The sequence below is a fragment of the Nycticebus coucang genome, chromosome 9 (genome assembly GCF_027406575.1).
Source record: "Nycticebus coucang isolate mNycCou1 chromosome 9, mNycCou1.pri, whole genome shotgun sequence".
NCBI lineage: Eukaryota > Metazoa > Chordata > Mammalia > Primates > Lorisidae > Nycticebus > Nycticebus coucang.
Window position 1 is genome coordinate 44,973,609 of NC_069788.1, and position 12,916 is coordinate 44,986,524.

Below are 12,916 nucleotides of genomic sequence, written 5' to 3' on the forward strand. Positions count from 1 at the left end.
ACAGCAACCTCCAACTCCTGGGCTTAGGCGATTCTCCTGCCTCAGCCTCCCGAGTAGCTGGGACTACAGGTGCCCGCCACAACGCCTGGCTATTTTTTTGTTGCAGTTTGGCCGGGGCTGGGTTTGAACCCGCTACCCTCGGTATATGGGGCCAGCACCCTGCTCACTGAGCCACAGGCGCCGCCCTTAAACCGAGTATTTATCAAAAAAGGTCATGGTGTCTTTTTGGTGGTCCAGTGCTGGTATTATATTCACTGCAGCTTCATGAAACCTGGTCATTCGAATTCAGTGCTTTGTCTGCTGCAGCCAAATGGACTGCATGATTGGGATGCTAGCGGTTAAGCAGCTGTAATGGTCAGTAGAGACAGGCCAATCCTCTTACAAGACAATGCTGTCACACAAACAATGTTGCTTAAAGTATACAAGTTAAACTTGAAAACTCTGTCATTCACCACTCCTTGTACCAGCTAACTACCACTTGTTCCAGGCTTTGGACTACTTTTCTCAAGGAAAAAATATTCAGTTCTCAGCAAGCTGTGGAAAATGTCTTTTGCGATTTCGTTGCCACTTGCCTCTAGGCTTCTGTTACTGCTGTAAATAAGATGGCAAAACTGTGTTGATAATGTAGGCACATACTTTGATTAAATGTACTGCTTCAAAAAAAATTGTACTGCTTCTTGTTTGAGGTAATAGTTAACTAATGTTTTATTTTTTATTTTTTTTATGATGGGGTCTTGCTCTTGCTCCGGCTGGTCTTGAACCCCTGAGTGCAAGCAATTCACCCGCCTCAGTTTCCAAAGTACTGACATTATAGGTGTGGGCTACCATGGCCAGCTCAATAAAATAAACTTTTGATTTGAAATCACAGATTTCAGATTTCATGACCTAATACTAATGATGTTAACATATATATATATATATTTTTTTTTTTTTTTAATTGTTGGGGATTCATTGAGGGTACAATAAACCAGGTTACACTGATTGCATTTGTTAGGTAAAGTCCCTCTTACAATCATATCTTGCCCCCAAAAGGTGTGGCATACACCAAGGCCCTACTGTAGCCCCTCCCTTCAAATGTTAACATATTTTTATGTGCTTTATTGGCCATTTTGTGTATCTTCTTTGGAAAAATACTTAAGTCCTTTACTCACTGCCTAATTTTTGGTTTTTTAAATTTATTTTCAGAAACAGTCTCACAGTGTTGCCCAGGCTGGAGTGCAATGTTTCTTCACAGGTGCGATCCCACTACTGATCAGCACCTGAGTTTTGATTTGCTCTGTTTCCAACTTGGTCCAGGTCACCCTTGGGCAACCCTGTGATTCTCATATTGTTACCATATTGACACTGGCATAGTGTGCTACAGCCCAGGACTCCTGGGCTCAAACAGTCCTTTTGCCTCGGTTTCTCAAGTAGCTGTGAGTATGTGTGCCACCATGCTCAGTCTTTTCCCTTTTTTGAATAGGGTTGTCTTTTTGTTGTTCAGTTGTGAGAGGCTGTTATATGTGGGTATATTGTGGATTTGCTAGATGCTTATATGATTTGCAAGTATTATGTATCACAAAGTTGTGATGAGGTTTATGTCAGTTTTTTTTTCACTGCCTGTGTTTTTGGGGTTATATTTAAGAATCCATGCCAAATCCAAGGTCTTAAATATTTATTCCTTTGTTTTCATCTAAGAGTTTTAGGGTTTTACTTCTTTATATTTAGGTCACTGATTCATTTTGAGTTAATTTTTGTATATGGTGTGAGGTAGGGGTGCACTTAATTCTGTGGAGCTTAATTTTGATCATGTTCATGCTGTGGGACTGGCTTCTTATTGACTCTGTGTTAAATATATCTTTTACTTGCATTAAATGTATACTTTATTCTCTTCAGCTGTCATTAAATGTTGGGCCAGAAAAGTGTGCAGGTTTTTTGGTGGGAGCAAAAAACTTATGGACGTTTAAACTAGATACGTTTAAAAGGTCAGTTTATCTTTTTCCATACTCCAGTTTTTCTTTCTGACTTTTCCTTGTTCTGTTAATAGATCTAGTCAATATTCTTCTAGTAAATAGGCTTGAACTGAGTTATTTCCAAGGTCTTCTGCCTAGACAACCTAGTTCATTTTCCAAATCCAGTTCATTTCCATCTAGATTTGGCAGTATATATCCATTTGTTTCTCTTCTATTCCTCTGCCACTGCCTTAGTTTGCAGATTATGTTACCACTTTAATGGGATAAATGGGCATAGTCTGTAAATCTGTTTTCTATATCTACCTTTCTTCCAGTCTGTTTTATGGACATGTCACTATAAGACTAATCTTTCTTTCTTTCTTTTTTTAATAGTTTATTTATGTATTTATTTATTTATTTATTTTGCAGTTTTTGGCCAGGGCTGGGTTTGAACCCACCACGTCCAGTATATGGGGCTGGCACCCTACTCCTTGAACCACAGGCGCCACCCTAGACTAATCTTTCTAAATCGCAGCTTTGACCGAGGCCCTTCGTGTCTCAGAAACCTCAGTGCTTCGTTTGCTTATCAGATAAAGAGCAGAGAGCTTTAGCTTAGCATTCATTCATTCAGGACCCTGCAGAAATTGGTCCCACTTACTCTACTTCTGCCTTTCATGGCGTATGCTTGTACTGGATATTCTTCTCTCTGCCCCATTTAAACTAAACTGTTGCTTCTTTAAACACATACTTTTGCTTTCCCAATTTTAAAGTTTTTTTTTTATTCTTCTTTTCCTTTCTTATGAAATCCTATTTTTTCTCTGAAATTAGCATCCTAATCCTTGTCCTCTCTTTGAATTACACTCTTGCCTTTTAAATACATTAATCATGTTCACAAATACTTTTGAGAAGACAGGTCTCCCTTTGTTTCTCCCTGAGCTTTTCATGCAGTGCTTTGCATGCAGTAGTTGCTCAGTAAACATTTATTGAACTGGTGTATGAAGGTAGATGATAGAAAAGGCTTAATTTTTATGGAACTCAAAGTTGAGTGCTATAAGTCCTATAAACTAGGCTCCTTTTAGGCTTATTCTAGATTTAGTTTGGACATGAGATTTAAAGGTTGGTAATAGTTGCATATATGACATGAAACCAAATTCATATTTAAGTACCATCATAAGTATTGTTTTTGGAAGCAATTTGGACAATGTAAAGATTGGCCTCAAGTTATCTGTCTACCGTTCTGGGCATATTTTTCTTGTACCGAATATCTTTTGTAATTCAGTTTATGGGGGAATTTATTATTTATTATTAGTCAACGGTTTCTTAGATGTGAATGGACAAAAACATTTTGTAAGCTTTCTAACGTTCTCTTAGATCTTTGTCAGTTTTTCCATTGAGGAAAAACTTTAAAAAGTCCTGTAGGCATGTAACAGTTTAGAAGGGTCTAAACAGAATCTGCAAACTAAAATACCTATGGGTGCCAGGTAGGTAACAGTTGAGCTGGAAAGCACTTGCCTTTATAAAGAGGGGTTTGATACTTGTCTTAAGTCAAATGTTGTCTTGTTGGAATAGGAGCCCAGTTTTAGAGTTTTTCTGTTTTTTTTTTTTTTTTTTTTGTCAAAAATAGACTTTTATGGGAAATGTCCTGATTTTTAAATGTTGGCAATTAATTAAAATTTTTTAAAACACTGTGAACCAAATGAAGCATATCCGTAGACAGGATGTAGTCCGTGAACTATATCCTCATCTATAACCTCTGTACTAAAAGTAAAAACTATATCCTCATCTGTAACCTCTGCACTAAAAGTAAAAAGCAAAAATCTCCTTTTTCCAGGAATAGCCACTGCTAATAAAAATCTCCTTTTTCCAGGAATAGCCATTGCTAATAATTTCTTCGGTATCTGTCAGAAACTTCTATGCATACATATTATACATAGAATTTTCTGTGCATGTGCCTGTATGTAAAATTATATGTATAGTTTTTTTTTTTAAGAATTTATTTATTTTTTATTTTTTGTAGCTTTTTTGGCCGGGGCTGGGTTTGAACCCTCCTCCGGTATATGGGGCTGGTGCCCTGCTCCTTTGAGCCACAGGTGCCGCGTATAGTTTTTTTTTTAACAGCATGAGTTGTTGCTGATAATAATAATTACACTTCCTCTCCACAGTAGTGGGTACCAAGACTCTTACATTTCCTTTGTATTAGTGGGAACTAAATTTAGTTGTCAAGGTACTTAACGTAGACTGATCACATATTCTTTTCAATTAACAGTGCATTGGTGGACTTTGATTACTTCAAATATAGTGAAATTCTTTCTCATTAGGCAAAGGCAGTAAATTCTCATCCAGTAATTACATACACTTTTATTAAAACTTAGTTTTATTGGCTTGGCGCCTATAGGTCAGGCGGCTAGGGCGCCAGCCACACACACCAGTGCTGGCAGGTTTGAATCCAGCCCAGGCCAAAAAATAGCTGGGCATTGTGGTGGGCGCGTGTAGTCCCAGCTACTTGGGAGGCTGAGGAAAGAGAATCGCTTGGGCCCAGGAGTTTGAGGTTGCTGTGAGCTGTGATGCTATAGCACTCTATCCCAGGGCAACAGCTTGAGACTGTTTCAAAAAAAAAAAAACTAAAGCCTTAGTTTTACTGTGGTAAGAAGTAAGCTATCTAGTAGTGAGCTCATCTGGATTTATTTATATGATGTTGTCAGAGAACACAGTTTCCTTTTTTTTAAATTTATTTTTTTGAGACAATTTCACTTTGTTGCCCTCCATAGAGTCCTGTGGTGTCATGGCTCACAGCAACTTCAAACTCTTGGGCTTAAGCTATTCTCTTGCCTCAGCCTCCCAAGTAGCTGAGACTATAGGCACCTGCAACAATGCCCAGCTGTTTTTTAGAGATGAGATCTCGCTCTGGATCAGGCTGGTCTTAAATCTGAGCTCAGGCAATCTACCTGCGTCAGCCTCCCAAGTGCTGTTTTTTTTTTTTTTTTTTTTTTTTTTTTTTTTGTGAGAACAGAGTTTCTAAGATAAACTTTTTAAAAACTCAAAATGCAGTACTAAAATTCACTGGAAAGGTTTAACACTTCCTCATTTACCTTGTGCTGATAAAATTAATACATTTTTCACTGGCTGAAGGAGTAATTGTTTTAGTAAATGGTGTTCTGATGATTTGCCAAAGTTAATATTTATCTTGGGGAGGAGCAGTTTATTCCCAAGTATAGAAGCTCAGCCTCTCTATGTACTGGGTTTTAAAAGACCTACTTTTTAAAAGAGTAGTTATTTTTTCTTAGTGTTTTGAGTCTCACATCTATGAAGTGTTTCTGAGGGTTCATTGCAATGCTTTGAGGTAGGTGATTCATAGCCTCTTATGGAATAGTCACCTCCTAATGATTAATTGAATGATAAATGATGTGCTTCTAAAGTGCTTTCTGTTCACATTTTATTTTCTAAACTAAATTTTATTTTTTTCTTTAATACTTTGGTACTAAGCCTTGAGAGTGGAAACTACTGGTTAAGGGATGGGGTTTGTATACAACTTTGACAGGGCCTTATTTAAAATACATATATATATAATTTTTTTTTTTTGAGTCTCATTATGTTGCCCTTGCTAGAGTGCTGTGGTGTCACAGCTCACAGCAACCTCAAATTCTTGGGCTTAAGCAATTGCCTTGCCTCAGCCCCCCAAGTGGCTGGGACTACAGGCACCTGCCGCAAAGCCTGGCTATTTTTTTGTTGCAGTTGTCATTGTTTAGCAGACCTGGGCTGGATTCGAACCCGCCAGCCCCCATGTGTGTGGCTGGCACCCTAACTACTTACTGATCTATAGGAGTGGGCGACCCCTAAAAATATTTTTTATTCTGCCCATTTTTTCCCTAAATTTGGAATAATATAAGGATACATACAAGTAAGTTACATTGTTTGCATTTGTTAGGAAGAGTCCAAGTTATGCTTGAGTCCTTCACCCAGAAGTGTGCCATATACTCCTACATTGTACCCTTTAGGTGGAAGCTTACTGGTCCCTATCTCCCTTCCCCCCTTCTTGAATTTAATTGTGTTTTTCCTCTTATGTAGACCTTTTGTTGTTTTTCTATTAGTTTCAAATTAGTATTGAGTATATGGGATGCTTGTTTTTTCATTCTTCAGGTACTTTTACTAAGGACAATGTTTTTCAGCTCCTTTCAGATAAATACGAAAGATGTAAAGTCCATCTTTTTTGTGGATGAATAGTATTACACCACAGTTATTTTTGTTTTTAAATTTTTTAAATAATAATTGTTTTATTCTGATATAAACTATTTTCATTGCAGATTAAGTTGGAAAGTACTGATAATCAAAAAAGTAAATAAACTATACTTACAGGCCCCAGAATTAAAAACAATCAACCTTTTTTTTTTTTAGAGACAGAATCTCATTTTGTCGCCCTTGGTAGAGTGCCGTGGCGTCACATGGCTTACAGCAACCTCCAGCTCTTGGGCTTACGTGATTCTCTTGCCTCAGCCTCCCTAGCAGCTGGGACTACAGGCGCCCGCCACAACACCGGCTATTTTTTTGTTTTTGTTACAGTTTGGCCGGGGCTGGGCTTGAACCCGCCACCCTCGGCATATGGGGCCGGTGCCCTACTCACTGAGCCACAGGCGCCGCCCAACGCCCGGCTAGTTTTTGTTGCAGTTTGGCTGGGGCTGGGTTTGAACCTGCCACCCTCAGTGGCAGGAAACGGCGCCCTACCCACTGAGCCACAGGCGCCACCCTCCCATTCTTTTTTTTTTTTTTTTTGCCTGGGGCTGGGTTTGATCCCGCCACCTCCAACATATGGGGCTGGCGCCATACTCCTTTGAGCCACAGGCGCTGCCCGCCCTCCCAGTCTTAATAAATATAATTCCATACTTTAAAGGCTTTGTAGTATTCCATTACATGGATATAGACTAACTTCAAATGCCTTTTTGTTAATATTCAGGTTATTTTCAATTTTTTGTCAATATAAACTCAGTATTGAACGTCTTTGTAGCTAAATCTTTACTTAGATATTTAATTATTTCCTGAATTTATACCTTGAATTAGATTGCTGGGCTAAAGATAAACATGGCTTTTAATGCTCTTAATACTAATTGCTAAATTGTCTTCCCCATAAAGAATGGACTTGTTTGTATATCTGCCACTACTGTAATGAGTATTTCTTTCATAACCTCATCAGTAAAGCATATTACAATTAAATATTCTTTTCAGTTTTATAGGTCAAAAATGTGATCTTGTTTTAGCTTGCATTTTGTCATTTCTTTTATTTTTATTTTTAAGCATTTTTTTTCCTTGTAGAGACAGAGTCTCACTTTATTGCCCTCAGTAGAGTGCCACACAGTGCCACACAGCTCACAGCATCACACAGCTCACAGCAACCTCCAACTCCTGGGCTTAGGCGATTCTCTTGCCTTAGCCTCCCTAGTAGCTGGGACCACAGGTGCCCGCCACAACACTGGCTATTTTTTGTTGAAGTTTGGGCGGGGCCGCGTTTGAACCCGCCACCCTTGGTATATGGGGCCAGCGCCCTACTCACTGAACCACAGGCGCTGCCCTATTTTGTCATTTCTAATGAGTACTGTCATGTGCTAAGAATCCATTATATTTCTTTTCTGAATTGACTAAACTTGTCTTTTGTCTATTTTCCATAAAGAGGTTTACCTTCTTGGGAAACAAAGTTTTGTTTTTTACCCCTGATTATAAAAGTAATAATGTTGAATATAAAAACCCAGCAAATTCAGAATGTCTAAGGAAGACAGAAAAGCTACTAGTAAAACTAAAAGCTAATCACTGCTCTTAGTTTGTGTTCATATATATGTATATACAGATTTATATATTAACATTTTAAATTAAAATATAATCATATACATATTGCTTTATAACCAGCTTTTCACTTAAATATATTGTAGTTATGTTTTCATGTCTGTTTTTCATGACTATTAGTATTCCATTATTTGGAGGTCCTGTAACTTTTAAAAGCAGTCATTTGTTGATTTCTTTAATTTTTCACTATTATACTTATCAGCTCACTCTCCTATTTTTTTTCACTTTCTTATACAACATTTATTAGAGAATATCATAAGAAATCATATATAATCAAAACAGTAAAATCATACAGACAGTATCATGTAAAATCAATACAATTACTGTTTTCTCATGGTTTAATTATTCTTTCTGAAGAAAGAGTCAATCTTGACCTGTCTCTTACTACAAATGTAAGTGCCAAAAGCATTCTGAATGCTGGCCACACCACTCAGCATACCTGGGCATTTTTCTGCAGCAAATGACTTCAACTGCATTATCAGATGCCAGACAATCCTCTTCCTTCGGAGTCTCTTCCACAACTTCTGCTGAAACGTCATTGGATTTACTACACAAGACTTCCTGGGAGATCTTGTTTCATAGTTTAAATTTTTCAAGCCAACCACTTGATGCTTGGGAATCTGCCATCCCAAATTCCTGCGCGAATTTCTTTGCCACTTCTCGAATCATCAGCCCAGAGATCTGGGCATTAACTGTCCTCATTTGTTTGAACCAGCTTAATGTGGCTTGATTGACTTCATCCAGGAAAGTTTTCCTCTTTGTCCGCTGTGGGTCTCCACTGTCTTTTTTTTTTTTTTTTTTACAGACGTGTTAGGAAACCTCTGACACATTCTAATACTTGTGGATAAGACATTATTCCATAACAAAACTGTTTGATTTGTGTTCCGGGTGACATGAGGTGTGTGCTGCAAACTAACACCAAGTTTGAGATTTCTCTTCTGGGTCTTCTGTACATCTGCATCATCTCTCACTCACTGTTCACCCGTGTCTCTATGTACTGCCTCATTAACATTAGCCATCAGTCACAAAAAGAGGATTCCATCTAGAATATACTGTCAGCTCACCTTGTAGGCCCCAAAAGATAGCAGAGTCTTACTGGGGAGGGACGTATGCTTGCTTGTCTATCCTCAGACAATGCCAGGGCACTTGACAGGCACAAGCCCCTGGAGTAAGGCTGAGGAGTCCACTGTCTTTACTGTATTTCTCTAAGTACTCATGTTTATGTTTTTGGGTTTTTTTTTTTTTGTAGAGACAGAGTCTCACTCTATGGCCCTCGGTAGAGTGCCGTGGCATCACACAGCTCACAGCAACCTCCAACTCCTGGGCCCAAGCGATTCTCTTGCCTCAGCCTCCCGAGCAGCCGGGACTACAGGCGCCCGCCACAATGCCCAGCCATTTTCTGGCCGCAGTTCAGCCGGGCCGGGCCCGAACCCGCCACCCTCGGTACATGGGGCCGGCGCCCCACCGACTGAGCCACAGGCGCTGCCCATGTTTATGTTTTTGAATGTTGCTAACTGTGGTCTTGCTAACACCAAAATGTTCTGCTGTCTTTCTCTGGCTGCTGCTTTCTAGAAAATGTAAAAGATGGACCTTTTCCTTCAATGTCAGCTCTTTGAGTTCTTTCCTTTGGGCCATTATGTCTCAATTCAATATAAAATTTTTCAGTCATCCGCCTTCACATTGAAAAATCTTTCCCAACACATGATCAACAGTAGGACATTAGGCCTGATTTAACATACAGTAGTAATACGACATGAAAAACTTATACTAAAGAAAAAAATAATACAACTAATGAGCAAAGTTCACGGTTTCTACCTCTTGTTGTAGAGTGAACTGAACTGGTCAAGTTATAGAGGGTAAATTAATATTGTATGTTACACAGTCCAAGTAGTCAAGATACAACTTACAGAGGTGGTCTTCCATTGAGTTCATGTGGTACATGTCCAGTCTACAAACATTACATCAACTGAAGGAGATGGTCAATGTAGGGAGGTGGTCAACTACCATATTTTCATATATGCAGCAGACTTAATGGAAGAAAAGGAATGATCCACAGCAGCCCAACCATGTTGTACATGTTGAGCACCACTAACTGGTTAGCTCCCATTCTCCTCCCTGCGGCCGCCGCCTCGTTCTCCAGCCGTTCAGTCTCTGCGGGGCCTGAGGCCGCTGTCGCCCCCGCCGGCGCTCGGGGGCCCTAAGCCGGGCACTAAGCGCACAGGCCGGCCCGCGGCGGCGGGGGCGGAAGCATCGGGCCGCCAGGCAGGTCCGAGGCGCCGCTGACTGGGGACTCTGCGCGGACGGCTCATTTGCCTAATTATTTACATCTCTCTTAATTCTTTTTTTTTGGTTTGTTTTTTAATTTAAATTAATTTTATTGTGGCTTTTTAAAATTTTATTTCGTTGCTTTTTATTTCTTTTTTTGTTTGTTTATATATATATATTTTTGTTGTTTTTTTTTGGTAGAGACAGAGTCTCACTTTATGGCCCTCGGTAGAGTGCCGTGGCATCACACAGCTCACAGCAACCTCCAACTCCTGAGCTTAAGCGATTCCCTTGCCTCAGCCTCCCGAGTAGCTGGGACTACAGGCGCCCGCCACAACCCCCAGCTATTTTTTGGTTGCAGTTCAGCCGGGGCTGGGTTTGAACCCGCCACCCTCGGTATATGGGGCCGGCGCCTTACCGACTGAGCCACATGCGCCGCCCTATTTTTTATTTCTTTACTTTTTTTGTTGTTGTTGAGACAGGGTCCCACCTTATGCCCCTGAGCAGAGTGCAGTGGGCGTGGTAGCTCACCGCAACCTCAGACTCGGGCTGCGGGCACCCCGATGCCTCAGCTTCTGGAAGCCGCAGGGGCTGGGATTACAGACACTCACCGCGGCGCCTGGCTGGGTTTTTCCATTTTTTTTCATGAGTCGGGGTCTCACTGTCGCTCAGGCGAGTCTTGAACTCTGGAGCTCAAGCAATTCTCCCTCCTCAGCCTCCCACAGTGCTGGGTTTACAGGTGTGAGCCTACCGCGCCCTGCTCTCTTAATTCTTTTTTTATTGTAACATATAACCCAAGTATTTAGATTCTTAGAAGTGGGATTCGCAGGTCAAAAATATACCCTATGAAGGTTCTTAATATTGCCAGAAAAACTCCATGAAGAATATCCTTAATCTTTATAACAGTAGAAAGTCTGCTTTCTGGGAATTGTATTATCTTTAGTGGGTAGATTTATTTGATAAACTGTGACTTGTTTTATTTTGTGTTTTCTCTATATGAGATGGCTGTATTGTATATTTGCACTTAAATTTTGAATAAAAAGCATAAAAAATTCTGTGTACCCACAACTTAGATTTCACAGTCATTATTTTGCATATTTATATGAGATGGCTGTATTTTATATTTGCACTTAAATTTTGAATAAAAAGCATAAAAAATTCTGTGTACCCACAACTTAGATTTCACAGTCATTATTTTGCATATTTTCCACAGAAGAACAATAATGTAAAGCAAATCCCATGGATGTGGTGGTGCTTTGTCTCCATTTAAAAAATGCAACTGCTTAGGCGGCTCCTGTGGCTCAAAGGAGTAGGGCGCTGGCCCCATATGCCGGAGGTGGTGGGTTCAAACCCAGCCCTGGCCAAAAACTGCAAAAATAAATAAATAAATAAACTTAAAAAAAAATGCAACTGCTTTATTGAGGTATAATTCACATATTATAAAATTCACCTATTTTAAAATGTGCAGTGATTTTTTTTGTAAATATGGAGTTGTGCAGCTATTATCACAATCCAGTTTTAGAATTTTTCTGTTACTCAAGTAAAATTCTCTGTGTCAGTTTGGTCAGTATCCACCCTTACCCCTAGTCCCAAGCAAGCACTGTTCTGTTACCTATCTCTACAGATTTGCCTTTTCTGGACTTTTTTTAAAGAAATGGAATCTTCCAGTATTGTCCAAGGCTATACTTGAATTCTTGGGGTCAAGAGATCCTACAATATCTGCCCCCCCAAGTGGCAGGGATTGCTGCTGATCCTGGCTGGACATTTTATATAAATGTAAACACAGTATGGCTGGTATGTAGCTTTTGTCTGTAATCCTAGCACTTTGAGAGGCAGAGGCAGGAAGATCACTGGAGGCCAGGAGGTCAAGGTTACAGTGAGCTGTGATTGGGCCACTGCTGCCTGGGTGATGAAGCAAGACCCTGTTTCTAAGAAAACAAAAAGCAAAAATAAAACATATAGTAGTAGTATAGGCTTTTTTTTTTACTAGTTCCTTTACTTTCGCATGTTTTCACAGTTGATTTCATATTGTAGCTTGTATTGCATATTAAAGTTCATTTTGTTTTACAGCTATTCTACTTATTTTAAAATCACCTTTAAATGTCCCTGCCTTTTGGGGGTCTTTGTCTATTTAAAAATTGATATTTATTATATTTTCCCAGTTTGCTGTCAATGTATAATCTTAAAAACAATGTTTCATATGAAATTTTTACATAGTAAATAAATCTCTGTGCCCTCTCTTATCCCACTCTCTAGAAGTGGCCATTGTTGTATTTGTAGAGACATTCTGTTCCTTTGTAGGGATGTATTTGATCAGAGTGGTCACAGAGTCCTTATGCATGCTAATAAGTTATTATACTTCATTCTCCTCATGTATTTCCTTTATTGTTTTCTGAAAAAGAACCATCCTCTGTATTAATAGTTGGAAGTCATGAAAGTAGTCCCTGATAGATGTCTTAAGTCTTCAAGGTTAGACTTAGTTAGGAAATTTTCTCCATTGCAGTGCTTTAAAATGAACTTTGATATATTTTTAAATATAGATTTGAGGCTGGACCATTTCAGTTGTCAAGATATTTTTCTAAGTGGGAGAGCATGTTCTGTTGGTACACCACCATCTCATCTTAATCCACCCCCCGATACACACAAATGAGATCATACTATACATATTGTTCTCTAACTTGATTTTTAAACTTCATGGTGTACTGGGAGCAACATCCTTTTTTTTTTTTTTTTTTTGAGACAAAGCCTCAAGCTGTCACCCTGGGTAGAGTGGTGTGGCTTCACAGCTCACAGCAACCTCAAACTCTTGGGCTTAAGCGATTGTCTTGCCTCAGCCTCCCAAGTAACAGGACTATAGGCGCCCGCCACAATGCCTGGCTATTTTTTGTTGT

General features: G+C 39.5%; 1 protein-coding gene and 1 non-coding gene across 4 annotated transcripts in view; one reads left to right on the forward strand and one right to left on the reverse strand.

Annotated features, from left to right (window-relative positions):
- The window catches only part of ILRUN (inflammation and lipid regulator with UBA-like and NBR1-like domains), a 131,658-nt gene that overhangs the window by 17,051 nt on the left and 101,691 nt on the right, over window positions 1–12,916 (forward strand). The window lies entirely within an intron of this gene.
- LOC128595230 (small nucleolar RNA SNORA49) lies at window positions 8,812–8,943 on the reverse strand. Its single transcript, XR_008382877.1, has one exon. It is a non-coding gene; the product is annotated as a small nucleolar RNA SNORA49 (small nucleolar RNA).